The sequence below is a fragment of the Paramormyrops kingsleyae genome, chromosome 19 (assembly GCF_048594095.1).
Source record: "Paramormyrops kingsleyae isolate MSU_618 chromosome 19, PKINGS_0.4, whole genome shotgun sequence".
NCBI classification, from domain to species: domain Eukaryota; kingdom Metazoa; phylum Chordata; class Actinopteri; order Osteoglossiformes; family Mormyridae; genus Paramormyrops; species Paramormyrops kingsleyae.
Genome location: NC_132815.1, coordinates 16,874,288 through 16,895,081, shown reverse-complemented (window position 1 = coordinate 16,895,081; position 20,794 = coordinate 16,874,288). Strand labels below are relative to the sequence as shown.

The 20,794-nt window shown below is 39.9% G+C and overlaps 1 protein-coding gene across 5 annotated transcripts in view; it reads right to left on the bottom strand.

The window, feature by feature from the left end:
• Window positions 1–20,794, bottom strand: part of LOC111837707 (kelch-like protein 29) — a 158,027-nt gene that overhangs the window by 48,967 nt on the left and 88,266 nt on the right. The gene's annotated exons all lie outside the window — the stretch shown is intronic.

Here is a 20,794-nt window from a genome sequence, read left to right as displayed (position 1 = left end):
CCTCCAAAACTCCCATACTCCCAATCTTGGAATTTCCATGACTTTTATCCACTTAAAAACTTTTTTTTTCCCGAGTTTGGAATTTTGATCCAAGGCATTCAAGGACATCTAGATAAAAACAGCCCCCATTTCCTTTTTTTGGGTCCTGTGTAATACCGTTCTGAGGTTATTTCTGGAGAAGGATGAAAAGCAAAGCACAAAAGAGACAAAAGAACTATCTCTCTCCCTCTCTCTCTCCCTCTCTCTCTCTCCCTCTCTCTCCCACCCACTCTCCCCCCTCTCCCTCTCTCTCCCCCCTCTCCCTCCCTCCAGAACACACACACACACACACACACACACAATGACTTACTGTATGTATGCCTCCATAACATACACAATCTGACTCCCATGCAATAGTGGTGTCCACCACCACTCAAACCACATATTTGGGAGGGGGCCCGAGTTTGGAGGCCCGCTGTTGGCCACATACAGTTACTACACTAAAGGCTTATGAGTGGTTTGAGTGGGACCCCAGTAACCCGCCACTGCTCCCATGAACAGGAAAGCTGCTCTCCTGACAGCCTCTCTCCATGCACAATAGTAATGGGCCTTTGGAGGAACATCAGAAAACAACTGTTCCATGCTTTCAGTCCTGTTTTTCCTGCTGTTATTTTAGTCAGCTATTATGGGGCCAGTGAAGGGTAACTAATGAACAAGTCAGACTCATGTTCTTAGCAGATTACTCAAAACAACAATGACAAATAAAAATCCGTGTGCAGCATATGTGAATAAGTGCTGTCCAATGAAGAAATGTTAACCAAGTGAAACAGGGCACTGTTGTTCAACCTGGGAACCTGTGAGTTTCAAAAGAGACTTAATCTAAGAAGGATCGGGGTGATACAGCTTTGGCTTAAGTTTTTAACCCAAATTTTTTTTTTCACACATCAGTCACCCTGTTAGGACTCTCTCCAGCCTTTGTGAACTGAAGACTGTGAAAGCAGCTCGCAGGATTTTACAGGATCCCTCACACGTCCTGTTCCCCGTGTCTGAGTGGCTCCCTTCAGGACACAGGCTTTGCTGTCCAGGTAGGAGAAGGGCCACCTTTGTCCCCAGGGGTGTCCAGCTCCTCAACTCTCAACATTGGAGATTCGGCAAGTAACAGAACTTTTAATGAAACTTTTTAACTGGAACTGTTAGAACACATAGCATTAATGCCTTTTATGTGTGCATGTCCTTTAATTCTAAATTTATTGTTATGTGTGAATGGTCGCTGTTCTACTCCATGTGCCTTTTTAATTGCCCCTTGGGAATACATAAAATCATTTGAATTGAACTGAATTCTTTCATATACAGTTCAATATTACACCAGAGCAATTCAGATAAGGTACCTGATGATGCAATAGAGAAATCACTCCTGGGACTTGATCCAACAAACTTCAGCATGCAGGTCAATGCCCTTAATCCCCAAACTGCCAAACACACCGCAACCAAATGTCATGTGTAATAATTTCTAACAAAGCCTCCTGTGAATTATCACTGTAGGTGAAACATCATAGCTGTCATCGTAAATTTATCTCAGCGTGTTCAGCAATGTTGGGAAATGGTCAGTGCTCTTGCATGTCTGTTAAATGAGTCTGCTTTTGAGATTTTTCAAATTATAATACCACAACTGTGTCAGATGCATCTTTAATTACAGGCCACGGGCCCTCAGCTCCTCTGTTGTTTACTTCTCATGTGTGTGTGTGTATTTTTTCAATATTAGTCATACATTCTCATTAACTTTATTTTAGCTCAGTTGCTGTAAGTTTTGGTGCTTTACTTACAAGTCAGTTGCGATTTGTTGATTTTGTCAGCAGGGTATATATATAAATATGAAGCCACATAAATGGAACTATAAAATTTAATTATATTTTTATTCATTGTGTGATTTTCATTTTTCTTCTGCTGGTTTTGTCTTTTATCCTTGTAAAATGTTTTAAGCTTAAACGACTATTCAGATTTCTTGAACTAGTAGTTATATATTTTTTAAAGTATGTTGAAGATGAAGGCACTTGTAAATTTAATTTCTATTAAATCTCACAAACGCAGATTTCACTTCAAGAACTGACAGGGTTCCAACAGGTATTGGGACACCTGCTTTTACACACACATGAACTTTAATGACATCTTACTACATAGGCTGTAATATGGCGTTTGCCCACCCTTTGCAGCTATAACAGCTTCAACTCTTCTGGGAAGGCTGTCCACAAGGTTTAGGAGTGTGTTTATGGAAGTTTTGACTATTCTTCCATTTGTGAGGTCAGGCACTGATGTAGGACGAGAAGGCCTGGCTCACAGTCTCCGCTGTAATTCATCCCAAAGCTGTTCTGTCGGGTTGAGGTCAGGGCTCTGTGCAGGACAGTTAAGTTCCTCCACACCAGACTCTCTCATCCATGTCCTTATGGACCTTGCTTTGTGCACTGGTGCACAGTCATTTTGGAATGGGATGGGACCATCCCCAAACTGTTCCCTCAAAGTTGGGAGCATGAAATCGTCCAAAATGGCTTTGAATGCTGCAGCATTAAGATTTTTTTTTTCACTGGAACTAAGGGACCAAGCTCAACCCCTGAAAAACAACCCCACACCATATTCCCCCCTCCACCAAACTTTACACTTGGCACAATGCAGTCAGGCAAGTAATGTTCTCCTGGCAACCACCAAACCCAGACTCATCCATCGGATCACTCCAGAGAACACGTCTCCACTGCTCTAGAGTCCAGTGATGGCATGCTTTACACCACTGCATCCGACGCTTTGCAGTGCACTTGGTGATATAAGGCTTGGATGCAGCTGCTCGGCCATGGAAACCCATTCCATGAAGTTCTCTACGCACTGTTCTTGAACTAATCTGAAGGCCACAGAAAGTTTGCAGGTCTGTAGCTATTGACTCTGCACACTGTGTGCCTCAGCATGCGTTGTCCCCGCTCTGTGATTTTACGTGGCCTAGCTACCACTTCATGGCTGAGTTGCTGTTGTTCCTAATTTGTTTCTACTTTGTTATTATGCCACTAACAGTTGACCGTAGAATATTTAGTAGTGAGGAAATTTCACGACTAAACTAATTGCACAGGTGGCATCCTATCACGGTACCACGCTTGAATTCACTGAGCTCCTGAGAGTGACCCATTCTTTCACAATTGTTTGTAGAAGCAGTCTGCATGCCTAGCTGCTTGATTTTATACACCCTTGACTATGGAAGTGATTGGAACACCTGAATTCAATGATGTGGAGGGGTGTCCCAATATAGTCTATCTTTAACAAAATCTCATTCAATTCCTGTCTAATTAACACAAAATAGATCTGCCCTGGTCATTTGAAAGGAATCCAGAGTTAGTTTCTATCTAGAGCGGCACAGAACAGTAATGAGCTGCATGGGAATCACCGTTCATCAACAGGTCACAAGCAAAGCGAAGACAGAACCCAGCCTTGTTCAGAAGAGCTCAAAATAAAGTGAATAAATGTTCCCCCTAAAGCACTGTATCACTGGGTTAGCAGTTATCTCATGGATTTGGCTTTGGGGCAACCTATGGCTTAAATAATATGGTGATTATTCAATATTTTCTATTATTAATAATGCACATTTACTGAACTCTATAAAATGTGAGTCTGGCTGTTGACTGAAAAGGAGAGGCAGCTTTCTGAATTAAGATCAGTGTTTGGAGTAATTGTTCCCTCACAGTATATGCCTAAAACAGTACTGCAATATGTAGTATTGTCTATCGATAAGCTGATCAACGAATCTTGTTGCGGGTTGGCTAGTCTGATTTATGGAGGTTCCCTTCAGCATGATGAACTGACAGATTTAACTCAAATTCTTTTTTTTACATTTATATTTGTTTATCCAGTCTCAGATATTACATTACACGCATTCAGCCGTCAACAAGGTAAACAGGCAAGAGAGCAGCAAGGGTTAGCTTCCAGTGAATGCCCAGTAACTGTGAGTTAAGATCAGAGCAAGAGCTACACAATGTTACGAAAACGTGACAAGAACCTGACAAGAAAGGCATTCAAATCAAAGACAAAGTCAAGTGCAAAAATACAAGAGCATCGAGGATACACAAGGTCATAATAGTCTCTTTTATTTCCAACGTGACTCTACATTAAACTTCAAATTCAATTTGTCATAATGGTGACTCAGGCCTGCGTCAGCCTACAGCAAGAGGCTCTTAGCTTATTTATTCATTCAAGGCTGGGGGTTCAGGGGATTGACAAGTTTTACCACCAAACCCTCCACCCCCCACCATCTGTGAAATTTCGATATCAAACGTAGATACCTTTGCATACTACGTTCTTAACCAGCATCTTTTTGGGAAACTGTCTTTGGAGTAATGACTAGCGGAGAAGAGAGTTTATATGAATATGCTTTGACATTCACTTGAAAAAACGTTGAACTCATCAGAAGGGATATCAAATGGCATCATGTGGATGCCAATGGATGTGTTTATGGAGCTGGCGAATTCAGCGGACAGCAGTGTTTCTGCTCAGGGCTCCGGCTTATTCCGGTATTGAACGGACATCTTCCTTCCCCTCGTCTGTCGTCGTGACCCAGATCTATTACTCCGTTCTGCTCTCATTTGGCAGCTGGATTCCCCATTATCCATACAGTGGCGGTCGGTATAATTGAACTTGCTACGAACGTGCGGCCACAATGTACGTCTCCGGTAAATGACACGGCTTTCACCTCCAATTCTGACACCGCCTCGGGGTCACGCGGGATACTCAAAGTGTACCGCGGCGAGTGCGGGAGACGTATTTGGCAAACAATGGAGCCTGCCTTACAAGTGACGGCCACACCTGAATAGGCCCAGAAAGATAATTACTCTGCATTATAAATGGGCCAATTCTCTCCTGAGAACAGCACGTCATTAGGGCAGGCCGTGAAATAGCACGAGGCACTTTTTCACCAGGCTGCAGTAGGGGGGTCCTAAATGGACCCCACAGATACTGCGCAGATATACACACCAGAGTCAAACTCTCACTAACAAGAAAATCTACGTGCTTATGGACTAGCCTTATCTATGTCCAATATTATTATCATTTGTGTTACTCGTACATCTACCTTTAGGAAAACCTTCCTCTACATTTTACTTTTTAAATTATGCAAACAATAACAATGTTGAAAAATGCTTTTGCAGTTATGATGACGTAGAGTGAAATGTCTGATGCTAAAAAATGCACTCCATGACCCAAAATCATTGTAAATGATGATGCAACTTTTATTTGAAATAGAAAAATATGTTTTGCAATATTAGGGGTATATGGAATCATTAATGAAGAAGTTTAATTATAGTGAGATTGAAACTACATAAAAATACGGGGCTTTATTAAATATATTGACTGAAACCGATTAACCCAAAAAAGAGATTACATGTATTGCAAATTACATATTTGTTATAGTTTTCCCCAGTGTGTTTATTATATCAAGATCCTGTGGATTAAAAAAACATATAATAAAAGAAAAATATCCACTTTATACTGTAGAATAAAAAAAACCAAAAAACATCCTTGAATTGAAGAGACTCTCAACACAGTCAATAGCTGTACTCTCCAGGGCGACTGTCTATTTTCTGATGATAAACAACAGAATTATGAACCTGACCAGAGTGGTTCTGACTCCAGACGGAAAAGTAAAAGTAAACAGAAGAATAAATGTCATATATTTATGTTTAATATGACATTCATAGCCTTGAGTCTGAGTAAAGTTAAATGGCAACAAGAATTCATTTTGAAAGGACTGCATACTTCATTTAAATCAATCTTCGAGACGTGCAAAAATAAAACAAAGTCATGCTTTTGGGCTTATTAATAAGACCAGGTAAAATATATAACAAAAAAAAGTCAAAACTCATCGCTGGATAAATATATATATAGATAGATAATTGATTAATGTCATCAAAGAAGCACGCAATGAAGAATGTGGTCAATGAGAAATTCTGGAGTATTTGAAATAGTTTTCTTTGAGATTAAAATTGTACTTAAATGAAGCAAGTTTATACAGAACTAGGGAGTGTGAGACAGCAATCTAACGAGTGAAATGCAGTCGACTGGAATATTTTAGAAGGGAAATGCACTTTTATAAGTGCTTCGTTGTGGTGAAGAAATGCATTTCATGACTTACTGGTGAAGCTGTGGACTGATGACATCGCCGATGGTAGCATGTTAAATTAATTACGCTAAAGAGACATAGCTGTAACTTCTGCTAACTGCTAAGGTGCATTTGCAAACATTGTTGTATAGGCCTGTTCAGTGTTCACACTCAACGAGGATCACTGCAGAGGCGATCATAACAAGACCTTATAATTCAGGGGCAGAACAAAGGGGATGTGGTGAATAACAGCTACCATTGTGGTCACAGAATGACTGATTTTATTTTACATCACTGATGGGGAAAAAAGAAAAAATCAATTGAAAAAATTCCTAATTAAATATTCAACATCAACATACTGTCTGCTACACGTACCTTCGAAGTTTCAGTAGTGACAAAATAAATAAATGCTCCAGGGAGAGAGGCGAATTCAAGACACTAACGAAACAAGAAACCATGATGTGATGTGGAGGTAAGTGTGTTTTTTTTCTCATTATCCTGGGCCTCAGTGTAATGACAAGCCAGTGCCTCGGATCAGACACTCGGTCACGAGATGCTCGCACAAGCGGACTTCTTTTCTCCTCAGACATCGAGATCGATCGTATGAGATTTTTTTTTTCTCCACAGATCAATTGAGCCAGTGTCTGCCCTCTAGGATATAAGACTGATGCGTCCGAAGAGAAATATAAAATATTATATAATATTAATAATTAATAAATACACACTGAAAAAATAAAATATATTACATATTGAATTTCTGGATTTTTTAAATATTTACTGTACTTATTTATTTTCTTTTCATCCAAAAAAACCACATAGATGTTTAAATATGTGCCGGCAAACAGAAGTTATAAATAATTTCCCAAGTATCTCTATGGTTTGAACAGTTATTTATTTTAGATTAAAAAAATAATAATTTACACAAAGTTACCTAAAACTGTATATTAACCTTCAATTAAAGACCCATTGTTCTAATATATTAGTATATAATATTCAAAGCAACAATGTTGTTAATGCATTTTAAATATACCATCATCAGTTTAAAATAATCATTTGAATATAATTCTTTGGTGTTGGTGTTCTGGTATTACTGTCATTAACAGTGTGAGTACAGTCATGATTATATGGAACTGAAAGTAATTACAACTATCTGTACTTATTGTACCAAAGCTTCTCTGTCTCGCATTTAATTATTTCTTAACAAACTTACCGGTAATGGCATAATGGTACAGTGTTAAAAAATTAACAATAATAATAATAGAGCAGAAAGTATATTAATAAGTTGGAAATCTTTAATTTGTAAAATTAATTAAATACTTGATTACTTGGTTTTTTCAAAAATGATTAAAAAATACATTTTACATAGGTACCAAAATCTGTATTGCTGAATTCCTTTATGAATCAATAAAATAAATTACAATTGTGATGTTCAATGTCCTCTCCTTAAAAAGTATCATATATTAATTACACCGTATAATATATTCACACTATGGATTTTTCATTTATTTTGTTAATGAGACACATGGGCCAATCTGGGGACATCATCTTTCAGGAGGGAGTCAGAGATGTTCAGCAGGCAAACAGAATTGCATTTAAAAGCGTCACATTTCTTGTAAAATCCTTAGCTACATGATTTCCATGTGAAATCCAAAGGTGATGTCGTTTCATGCATTAACAGTGACTGTGAAAGGATCTTGCTTTAGAATTTGACACACGGTTTGGTGGGAACTGTCAACTCAAGGCTTGGAAAAATGATTCACTTATTCATGCAAAAAGGAGGCATTTTTGTTGTTGTGGCGACAGCAGCACTCATGTGCCGTAGAGTCCTGAACGTGCTATTCAGAGCTCCTTCGGCACAATACAAGCCCCACGCACGTAATTATTTGAACGAACCCACATTTCTTCTTGATCATGCAGCAGGAAGCAGTGTATCGCCCTCACCAGTCTGCCGTCTCTCTCTTCCGAAACCTGACGTGATCATGCGCACTTATCCCCTCGTAGACAGAGAAGCGAAACGCGTCAAGCTGCTGCTCTTTCTCTCTCGACGCTCTCGTGGCCGAACAAACGCTCATCTGTAAACAAAGCACTCCACCATCAGGGCTCAGAGTGCACAAGGACACGAGCGTGATTAATGTTGGGTATTTGAGTCCCAGAATGAGACAGAATATACCTTAGCTGTAACCTTAAGCCCTAAAATAAGATAATCATTTATTATTATTATTATTATTATTATTATTAAAGAAAGAAAGAAAGAAAGAAAGAAAGAGAAATATAGATCCATTTAGCTGCAAAATATAGTTGAAAAAAGCCTGATAAGCAGTGTGTCACTGAGAATTTTATCCTTTGGTAACTGCCCATTTTCCTGATGGTGTCTTTACAAACGCCCCTAAGCGCGTGGTCTGCCCCCGCACTGTTTGATACATTCTTCCTCTGCAGCGCAGTCAGTGCACTTCCTGATTTACAAATGCAATGTCCTCAGCTGAATCACCCCACTGTCACCCAGCTAGAAAACCAAAAAGCTTGTAGTTACTCTTTCTTTTGTGTGTTAAACCGAAACAAGATAAACAGATCACTGGATATAAAACACGCCGGAACAGAAACGCCATCTTCGATTTACATGGTTTTCCTCCCCATGTACTGTAGACACTCACTGGGGAAACATTACACTGTTCTGGAAGTTGTGTGCATTTTTTGACTGGGAAACTCTTTGATTCATCATGCATTTTAATTACTCATATTGTTTTCAGATTGACAAATAAAATTAGACACACACCTTTAATCAATGGGGTAAAAGTATATTATACCATAATTATACCACATCTTCAGATCCAGAGCCAGCCCCTGCATGATATTCTCTGCTCCTTGAAGAATCAAAGATCTATTGTTCACTGTCATAGAAATGTCATGTCACCTGGTGCAACAGAACGCTGTTGATACAGAGCCCCAGTTCAAAAGAGAAAGGCTTGCTGGTGTTGAGGTGTTAATTCAGTTGTGGAGAGGACAGAACAAAAGGCTTAGCCTCGTTCTCCTGGTGGTCAAATCTGACCCCACCGGGCACCCCTCACGTCCTCCAGATCACCCTCTCTCACACCGGAGGGCTGCTGACGATGCCAAGCCTGCCATGTCCTTACACAAGACCCTCTGCTTTACGCTTTATGACTTTCACCACCAACACCTGTCATATCAAGTTATTTTACTCTATTTCTCATATTCCATGCTCCGGGATCTCACCACTTCAGATTATATTTTTTCATTTTGCCTGCTTAACAGAATTATTATCTTTAGCCATTAAGATTTTTTTTCTATCCACCATTCTAAGCATAAAAAGCAAGTAAAAAAAACACAAAAGAATAAAATCATGGCATGTATTATTATAGCTAATCTTCTGTGAAATGTCATTCATAACAAATTCTTTTGTTAGTTATATCCACATTTTAGGTTTTTCTTTAAAGGACCTAAATAATAACTGCTGTTAGTTCATTTTGTAACAAAAAAGAAAATAAATTAGTTAAAACATATAAAAATAGGTGCACAAATTAATTCCACAGATATGCTGCCTTACCAATGAAATTTGCACCACAAAGATGGAGGTCTACAATCTAACATTTCAGGAGCATAAAATATTAACCTGAGGTCAAGTTCGAGAAGCAAATGTTCCTTCTAAAAGTCAAGCCTTTAGACGAGATGTGGTCATTTTTAGTAACATGAAAGCCCAGCTTATGGTTCATATTTTAGGTCCATGTACAATACCGGTGCAGATCTCATAATTCTTACAGGATAACTCAAGCTTCACGCTCATACAAAATGCAGGCACGTTACTTAAAATACATCTCAATTTCTTCTGCATTTTGAACATTTAGTGTGTGTCAGGAACAACCCTAAAGCAATTGTATTTATATCAACGCTTACCATATTTAGATTTGTGCATTTTTATTATTTAAAGAAATGATGTCATTGGAAGGTCACCATGTTACGTTTTTTCATGAAAATTCCATTGTTGCCTCAATGGGAGTTAGGGGATATTTTTGTTTTTATGCTATTCACTGTTAATGCTGACACTGCACAGTAATGTCACATTTTCACAAGCGTGTAAAAAAATAAAAATAAATCATTGGAAAAGAGTGACATAAGTGTGGAACAAGAAATAAATCATTAGTATTTTATTAGTAATACCTTCTAAGTTGTGGTAGGCCGTGACTTAAGACAGATGCCTTTTAACAAATGCCTACAGTCTTTACTAATAAATCTCTGAGGAAGAAGACAGGAAAGTAATCATAGATTATGGCAAAGTGATGATCTCAACATCTCCAACTTTTTCAAAGACGATTTGAATGAGCTGTGCGGTTCTGAAGGTTGTTGGGTCATGAGGCTCGTAGTTTCTCCCAAGTTAGAGTGGGACTGTTGATGTTGAGCCACATTTAGGAGCACAATATGGCAGCAAGACAGCAAGAAAATAATGTAACTATTTAGTCGCCCTTAAAGGGCTGCTTTCATTTAAACAGCACAGAAATATTATCATTTAACAAGTAGTTTCCATGAATAATAAACTGACCTGTTAATACTGAATACATTTATGCAATGCAGACAATGAGCATTAGCATTCGGTAGCAGACCGTTCAGAAATGACACTTTTTGAAAACTGAAAACCATGTGCTGCCTTGACAAAATGAAAAGCAGATGCTTTTCTGCAGCGCAAGAGCGCAATGAATCGATAACAATACCTGCACCGATCTGAACCTGGTTCTCAACGGCACGCTTGTAGGAATGGTGTAAAGTCAGAAGAAATTCACACAAAGACCTTCGAAGAGCACAAAGCTCCATTATAAGGGATCGATTTTTTTTTTTTTTTTTTTTTTTAAAGAGTTTTTGGGCACGGTAAATGGAACCAAATCCAAGTGAATGAATAATAGGCGAACAGCCCAAGCAGGAACATCTTAAATTAAACAAAAAAACGAATATCTGCTTCTTAACGTGTATCCGTAGACCTGCCATTCGAAGAGAAGATTCACTATGTCTGTTTTCAGTGCTCCACGAAAATACCGCAGGGAGTGCAGACGGACCAGCCGTTTCATCTCGAGCGGGTGTGACGCATGACGATCCGAAGGCAGACCTTTCAATCCGGCACAGGGAGAAGTAGGACAGTAGAAGCCATCTGCGCTCAGCCATCTCCAAATGCTAACACGGTGAAAGGGCTGTGTCTGAATAATGTCTGCGGAGCTCGCTGATGGGACGACTTAGAGAACAGACAACACTGAGCTGCCAGCTTGATGACACAAGCGGGGAAGAATGAAATTGAGCTATGTAAGCATTTGGTACACCGCTTTTCGGACGTTTCAGAAGCGAGAGAGGGAGAGAGAGCACTCGCTGTACTAAATTTCAACCAGGTATTTGTTTTCAGTTTAGGAGAAACGATGTAAGATTTAAGTGCTGTCTGCATAATGTTTGTAAGATGAAACATAGGACATTAAATATTCTGGACGTTAAGTCAGTAACAGTAAATTAACCAACCTTCAAAAAAAAAAAAAGACTATTGGAATACAAGCACAAACTGATTCCGATTATCCCAGGTATTTGTTCCAGACGATTAGTGATACCTGTATTCATCAGCAGCCTGCTTCGTACACCACTCATTTTTCAGCAGCTTTGCAACAAGGCTCCATGCTTTTCTCCCTTCAGTCTGATGATGATTCCCCAGTGCCGCCTACGGCGGAAGAATCCCGTGGTTCCTCGATCCTTTGTCTTTCCAGAAAATGGCGTGTGGCTTTGAGCTTGGCCTTTCAAACGCCTCTGGAACTGAGATGAGACATCCGCACATCGAACAAGAAAGGTGTGGGTCCCAATCAGAGCCAAAACCTTCTTGAACTGAGCTGAAAAAGGCTTCTTTGAAAGGCTTCAGTGGTAGAAGTTTCTGGGCTTTGCTGCTTTGAACTTGGGAGGGGGGTTTTAGCAGGGGGTTGGAGGGGTGATGGAGGTGCAGATATGACGCAAGTCTGCAGGTGCTGGGTAGATCGTGGGAAGCAGCCGTTCAGATACTAGTTGTCTGTCAAACAGGACCACCGTCTGTGGAGACCGACGCAGGGACTGTAATCTGCAGCCCTTAACCAGATCCAACCGTGCTCACTCTTCGTGCCCATGCAGAGCACACCTTAGCTAAGCACAAGCCGGCCTATTAGCCTACCAAACACTGAGTCGCGATGGTCGCCCATCTCTGGACCGATGACTGGTAGAAAATATATTTAACTTGTAAATCACAATCCATGTTATGAATGTTATGAATGGTCTATTGCCACATATCCAACCCTAAGAGTATTTAGAAGAATGTCAGTACTATTCAGTGTTGTACTAGTTATCAGAAAATTAGTAATGATTTACAGCTGCTAGTTACTTCATTCAAAAATAATTACTTTACCAATTAATGTATACAAAAGTAATTGGTTACTAGGGAAAGTAACTTTTGCATTACTTCAATTCTCTTATTAATGCATACATACCCAGACAGCACAGATATCTTGCAGGGAAGTTGGTTTAAGACCGGAACATCGTTAAATGATTGCACTCCATTTAGTCTTAACAATATTTAAATTATTACATAAGCTAGTTTCAGCAAGCACATTTTTTCAGTAATTTTGCTTTAATCAGATCAGCATAACTGTTAATAATAATAATAATAATAATAATTGATACTTTATTGATCCCCGTGGGGAAAATGTCTTTATGCCTCCCTCAACTTGCTCTGTTTTGTAGAGTAAGCTGGCCGTGAAGGGCAGCCACCTGTAGCGGCGCCCAGGGAGCTGGGGGTTAAGGGCCTTGCTCAAGGACCCGCAGATGTGCTGAGACTGGGTTTGAACTGGCAACCTTCTGATTACAGGCACAGCCCACTGAGCCACACGCTGCCCCCTTTAGGCCGATTGTTACTGGTTCTGTCATATTGTCAATATTTAAAATAATAAATGTATAACCAGGTTCATAACTATCTCTTACAAAATGATCTATATGAAAAATTTCAATCCGGTTTTCGTCCACTTCATAGTACTGAAACTGCACTGGTAAGAATTACTAATGATCTTTTATTAGCTACAGACTCTGGCTTATTATCCATATTAATTTTTCTTGATCTAACAGCTGCCTTTGATACTATTTTTCATCGTATTTTGCTAAATCGTTTAGCCTCTATTGGTATAAACAATACAGCACTCCTATGGTTTACATCTTATCTTTCCAATCGTACTCTGTTTGTGCAGCTAAAGAACTTTACATCTGATCCATCTCCTGTTAGCAGTGGTGTTCCACAAGGTTCGGTCCTTGGTCCCCTTTTGTTTATTATCTACCTTCTTCCCTTAGGAAATTTGGCATTAACTTTTATTGTTATGCTGATGATACTCAGCTTTATCTTTCAGCAAAACCCAATAGTGTGTTTCCACCTGAACCTCTTCTGAAAGCAATTCAGGAAATAGAAGTCTGGTTTTCTCATAATTTCCTTAAATTAAATGGGCCCAAAACTGAAATTCTCTTAGTTGGTAAAAAGTCCACACTATCAGTTCTTAGCACCTTTTCTTTCCCCATTGGAAGCGCATCTCTCTCTCCTTCCCCCCAGGTTAAGAGCCTGGGGGTTATTTTTGATAGTACTCTCTCTTTTGTTCCACATATTAATAATATTACTCGGGCTGCTTACTTTCACCTTCGTGACATTAACCGTCTACGTCCGTCACTCTCTCTTAATAATACAGCTATTTTGGTTAATGCTCTTGTTACATCTTGTCTCGATTACTGCAATGCTCTCCTCCCTGGTTTACCTTACAGATGTCTTAGTAAACTTCAATTGGTTCAGAATTCAGCTGCTCGAGCTATTACCAGATCTAAGCGTTTTTCTTCTATTACTCCAGTTCTCAAGCAACTTCACTGGCTTCCAATCCGTTCTCGTATAGATTTTAAAATTCTTCTCCGAACTTTTAAAGCTTTACACAATTTGGGCCCACCATACCTCTCTGAACTCCTTGAACCATACTTACCGTCTCGCTCTCTTCGTTCTTCCTCTGCTGCTTTTCTCTCTATACCCTCTGCATCACTACCCTCTATAGGATTATGATCTTTTAGCTGCAGTGCTCCTCGGCTATGGAATGTTCTTCCTCTTCACATACACACAGTCACTTCACTTGCAGAGTTTAAATCTCTTCTCAGAACCCACTTATTCACACTGGCCTTTTATACATAACTCACATCTATTAGTTACTTATTTATTTGTATTTTATATTTATTTTCCACTGAAGTTATCATATAATTAATTGTATTGTTTCATCTATTCTATTCATATTGTTTGTTTTGTTGTTTTTGTTTAATCTATTTTGTTCTTTTATCTATCTGTTACTGTATTGTTTTATCTTTTGTACTGTGTGTAAAATTATTGCTTTTATCTTGTAAGGTGACCTTGAGAGTTTTGAAAGGCGCCCACAAATAAAATGTATTATTATTATTATTATTATAATAATAACGTTTAATTAGTTACATTTTTTGTGTGGTATATGTTTTTAAACAGTGTACCTACATGCAGGGTAAACAGAACAAATGTCCCCTTTAGTATATACTATAACCTTATTGTGGGTTATACACCCCAATTGGGAAAAATAATGGTAAGTTAAACTTCACATAGTGCTATCATTAACATCCTGTTGCTGTTGAAATACATTGTGCAGACATCAGGGGAAGGCTGGATCAATATTCAGTAGCGATGTCTCTGAGACACAGAGATGTCTCCGCGATGCTTGAGAATTCATCAGCATAGCATGGTGCCAGTGCACATGTGGTGTTTGGGTAGTTATATTTTTTTAGTGTTGCTGCTGTGACAGTGTGAGAAAATACAACCTTCAAATTTTATCTATTACTGTCCCTAATTTCACCCATTCTTTGTGCCGCCATAAGGCTGGGTGAAGTTACATCATGAACACATTATTGGTGCAATAAGCTGCATTTGTCCATTATTTTTACACATGGCAAAAGTAACAAGTAACGAGCCCATTTAAATTTCAGTACTTTCAACTGCATTATTTACTTTCAAAAAGTAATTAGTTACATTACTTGTTACCACCAAAATTAGTGGAATTACAGTAATGCAGTACTTTGTCAGTGGCAAGTTCAGGTCCAAAAAGTAGAAATCCAGACCAAGTTTTTGTTTCAACCAACCAATTGAGTACTATGTGAATATGACTCTTTATGCTCAACTGTTTGGTTGAAACAAAAACCTGGTCTGGATTTGTACTTTCTGAACCTGAACTTTCCACCTCTGTTACCAACACTGGTGCTACTACAGATTAACTGTTTACTGCGGATATATTTTACATTTCGTGGTCCGTCTGCCTTTTTGGAGCATCGCTGTATGAAGCGGCTTCAGTGCTACTCAGACCCCGGATCCGTCTACAGGAGCCATGAGTGGCCCCAACCAAGTTTAGCCTGAAACTCACAGGCGGAAAGCCGTAATTATCACCAAGGGGTCGCAGGTGACTTTGCAGGGTTTTAAGGCCCACCGGGTAGAAGAGGAAGTAAGAGATTTATTTGCAGTCTACAGTCTACTGATCTCAAGAGTGCCATTTTTAAGCTGTCATCATTGTTATAATTCTAACAATGGATGGTCCCAGAAGTCTAAAGAGAATGAGTTCTAGGTACTTTTAATTCTCTCAAAATGACAGCCAGTAACTTCGACTTCCAAGGCCCAAGTTACTTTAGGATGGTGTCAAACACAGTTCAAAGATTTCATTTTTAATTGAGTCGCACAACAGGAAAGGTTTCCAAAGAGTAACCCACGTGAATTTTTTGCAAATTATCTAACGCAGCAATTCTGCATGCCCGATACGAGAACAGTGCACTCGTCCCTGCGAAGGAAATCGCTGGCGGAATGCGAGGAACCGGCATGAAGACACGCAAACCGGTGGACTATGGATGAGGCAATTAGTGGGTCCTGCAAGCAAGTGTGGATACGCAATTCCGCGTGTTGGGTACAGCTGGCACTCTGGCTGACAAAGGGAATCATTTAACAAGTTAATTTGGGCCTCAATCTCAGTCTGGTGAAAGAGCATATTCATACGGAGGAGGGAAAAAAACAACGCATCGGGAATCGTAAGCAGAGTACGCAGCCATGCTGATTGACAGAGTAGCTAATGCGTTGTAATTGCACAAGGCAGCTTCAGGAAACTCGCTGGTAGTATCTCTGGGCGCAGAGAACAGTCCCATTTTCATTTACATGCCAGACCTCAAGACGCTGAAATATTAAGTGTGTTAGCATTGTATGTTACCATAACAGAAAAATAAATCGCACATAAATAAATAACATGTCTGGACAGCTCATGCAAAGCACCATGAATGGCAATAGCCACTATCTCCATAGAAACGAAAAACGGAATGCAACATCTACCCCAAGAGCAGCACACGATGTGGGCATCCTTAGCTTGGCAGAAACATGCTGCGTGTACAAACTCGCAGCCCATGCCATAGGCTGATTGGTATATACCCTGAGGTTCTGCGGCTAGGCGCCCCACATACCTCAAGACACCATGCTGATCAGTCCAACCCTAACTAAATAAGCAATTGTAGAGAATAGATGGGTGTATCTATCACTTAGCCAGCTAGCAAATTTAACCATGAGCGTGCTAATGCTGAACTGCCACACTCATATCGTACTCATGTTCCACCACTCTTCATAATGAGACAGTGATGACTTATTCTTTTTTGCATAATAATAATAATAATAAGAAGAAGAAGCAACTTTTAAAAAATAAAAACTGCAGCAACACATGCAAGGCAAACATTTCACAAATGTCTTGCTCACTACAGAGGGGGAAAGAAATGTATTCATTGGAATTTAGCTATAAGATGGTGGGTAAAAGATATCTATCCTTGCTGAGCCGTGGAGGGAGTTTAAAGGAACCTTTTAAGGAGCTCCCGCTGATGTACAGTCCCCGGCATCCACAAACACGAGAGCACTGGGACTCCCTCAACACCCTGATGTGTGGAGTCCACAGTTGCACGCGGCAGGTTTGGTCAGATACCCGCCGTCGGCGTCTATCAAAGCGTGCCGGGACACACGGTACACATGGACACTACAAGAAGGTAAGGCTTTGGGTTGATGTCCCAGGGCAGACAGCGAAATGCTTAGGCTTGGCTCATATATTCAGGCTTTTCTGCTGCATTTAGGCCAGGTTTTTATGTTATTCATTATACGTAATTTATTTTTTCACCACGCTGTTTGGGCAATCTTCAGTTTACATCTTATAACTCTGATATGCACTGCCTTATCTATACAAAGGTGCTTATATAAAGGTGTTTACCACTGAGCACAGTCCATCAAGCAGGTGGATAAAGCATTTCACTGCATGCATCTACTGTGTACATTTGTGCATGTAACTAACAGAACCTGAAGCTCATTACAATCCATAACTAAATATGGAGAGACCAATTTCACTTCATCCTTTAATCTGTCGTCTAAACTTGTTTAGTGAAAAGGGGTAAATTAAGTATGGGTGGTCCAGAAGGAACCAAACTGCCCATTTGACAAAGAATCAGCATTTAAATCTGCTCTGGAATTTCTCACAAGACTTTCTACTGTATGCAAGGCATCCGTGCAAAGTGCCAAGAAATCCCTCCTCACGATGCCGGACGTCCATTAGTGTCTTACGCAACGTTGTTCCCGCTGCTCCCAGAAAATGGCCGGGGGACACCACACAGTGCACTGGACACAGCTCTCCGGTGTGAAGCTGCCGTTCCCAGCACATCGTCCGCCGCTCACCAAAATGGGCTTTTTCAGGTTTAATTACTCAGAATCTCATTAGCTGAAAAACATCAACTATCGACTTCCTGCCCAGCAGCATCTGGTATTTTTACAGTCGGCTTCATAGATTATACATTACTGCCCATTTCATGCCCGATGAGCGATATAAAGCATCGACATCTGACTCCTAGCAATTAATTCCATCAAATAAAAAAATAAAAAATCTTGACATTCTGCTTTAACCCGCATCTGCTTTAATTTACACAAATAAAATTGGAGTATTAATTTATATTATGAATACATACGACACGTCACTTCAGAAAAACAACCCATACAACACAAGCTTCAGAGGAGGCTGGAGGGAATCGCGTCACGTGGACAGACTGAAATGGCCCCAGAAATTTTGTCATTTTAAAGGTGTCATGTAAAGGCATGCAGGCTGGAAGTTGCAGGGAACAAGTGGCAGACAGTCCTGTATTTAAAGACCGTGAAAATGACCGTAATCATTTTTGAAGAACACAACGACAAAGTACAGTATTGGTAATTTGATCGATGAAAGACATGCAAGAATTTTGTTAGAAATAAAAAAACAAAACATGAAATAATTGTAGAACAGGCTGTTTTTGTAAAGGCAAAGTATCTTTGATTGTGGCCACTTGTAAGGATTCTTGCCTAAAAACATTCCCTTGCCAGATTTCTGATTGCTAAAACTGCTGGCACATCCAAAATAAGAAAGAGAAATATTTGAATATATTACTATGGTGATATCACAATATAAATTAAGTCGTAAAGTGTGGATGTTGGTTTTCATCCAAGGATTTGCCACGGCATATTTAACAAACTGATATTTTTGCCAAAGCCAGACACCATTTTACTGCCTCTCTTGTTCTGACATCTCGCCCCTGAATCTCCCAGAGGAAGGACCTCCAAGCCTGCAGGGGGCACCGAGAGATTTTATAAAGACATGTGCAGCAGTCTGCTTCATTTCACCTGTGACAGTGCTCACACAATAGTAAATCAGAAAATAAAAACTTGGTAGAAATCTGTCCCAAAAGTAGAGTACTAACAAGGCACACTGCTTAATGACTATCAACTTCTAATGAAATTAATAAGCAAAAGCAACAAATTCAAGTCACCATCTGGACAGATACTTTATATAATAATTTGTTCCGAACTATCTTATCTGGTTAAAAACAACATTTTATAATATCAGTAATGTAAATGGGGGGGGGGGGGGGGGGGGGGCTTTTTAAGCATCATGCATGCGGAAGACTGTACTCTGCAATTTCAGAATTCACCAGGTCACCAGGAAGGCTTCTTCTCAGGTGCTGTTAAAGAAATCAGCAAAGGGGAGCAGAGACAGGGAGCAGAGACAGGGAGCAAAAACAGGGAGCAAAGACAGGGAGCAGAGACAGGGAGCAGAGACAGGGAGCAAAGACAGGGAGCAAAGACAGGGAGCAGAGACAGGGAGCAGAGACAGGGAGCAAAAACAGGGAGCAGAGACAGGGAGCAGAGACAGGGAGCAGGGACAGGGAGCAGAGACAGGGAGCAGGGACAGGGAGCAGAGACAGGGAGCAGAGACAGGGAGCAAAAACAGGGAGCAGGGACAGGGAGCAGAGACAGGGAGCAGAGACAGGGAGCAGAGACAGGGAGCAAAGACAGGGAGCAGACAGGAGAACCACCACAGAAGCTCTTCAATGGGCCGGCGGAGATCTCCTGTGTTTGCATGCGTTATTTCCTTCTGAGCTCAGTCAGCAATCTCCGCTCTAGTAACTTATCCAGTCGGGTCACATGTCAGCACCACTAATGATAATGCCCCAATTTCTCATCTCGCAGGCAATAATGTAACAGCCTCCTGCTTTAGTAATTTTAGAAGTAGGCTCTAAAATAAATTATAATTTATTATCCCATCCCGGAATCATATACATACGCACACATCCACCATTCTTAGCTGACGGTGCCAAATTATCTTTTACCTTGGTTGGTCAACCATTAAAAAAAGACACAAACAATCAGCTCAATAAATGTCATTGGAAGACAATTAATTTTCCGGCAAAAAGAAAACAAGTTGACAATACGGTGATGAAATATTTTACACAATGTCCTCTTACGTGACACTTTCCAAATGCGACAGACTATTCATTAAAATGCATTTCCTTTGCCAAATTTATAACTTGTTTCAACTAGTATCTTAACTGAAGCCATATATCCATGATATTATTAGGTTGTTAAAAATGATATTCACTGTCATGCCTATATATTATTTCTCTGGACGTATCCCATCTATCCTCTGCTATGCAAACAGTTGGGTGGCAACTTGATAAAATGACCCAGAGAAATGTTACAGTATCTAATATTAGCTAATTAGTATTTAATAACTGACCAAGTCCCAGCAGCTGAATAAGCATGCGGTGAAATGAACTGTGACAGAAAAGGCAGATTACCCATTTTGCCATAATTACATTGTTTGATTTCATTATAACTTGTTCTTTATTGATTAAAAAAATAAACAAACGGGCCGCTTATGATGTTGTTGTCCCTGAGTCCCAGTGAGCGCTGCTGGCTCTGAGCTGGACTGAACCCGTTCCAGGTAAGAAGGTCTGTCAGACCCAGAGGGCATAAGCCATTACACAGTCATACATGGCTTTGGTGTTCAGGGAAATAAGGTTCTAAAACAATGGCACAAATACTAATTTAAGCATTAGGACCAGTAAAAGCAGTGGCAATTCTGGAAAAAAAGGCTTTCAGGATGGTAGGCAGGAAGTAATTCAATTCAATTTATTTTTATATAGCGTCTTTCCCATGGGTGTCAGCCCAAAGCGCTTAACGCAATGTGAAACAACAACGGCATTTACTAAGACACCGTAGATTGGGGAACAAAAGTCTAAAAGGATTATGGGTAAGAGCCATAAAATGGTTTTATAGGAAGAAAAAAC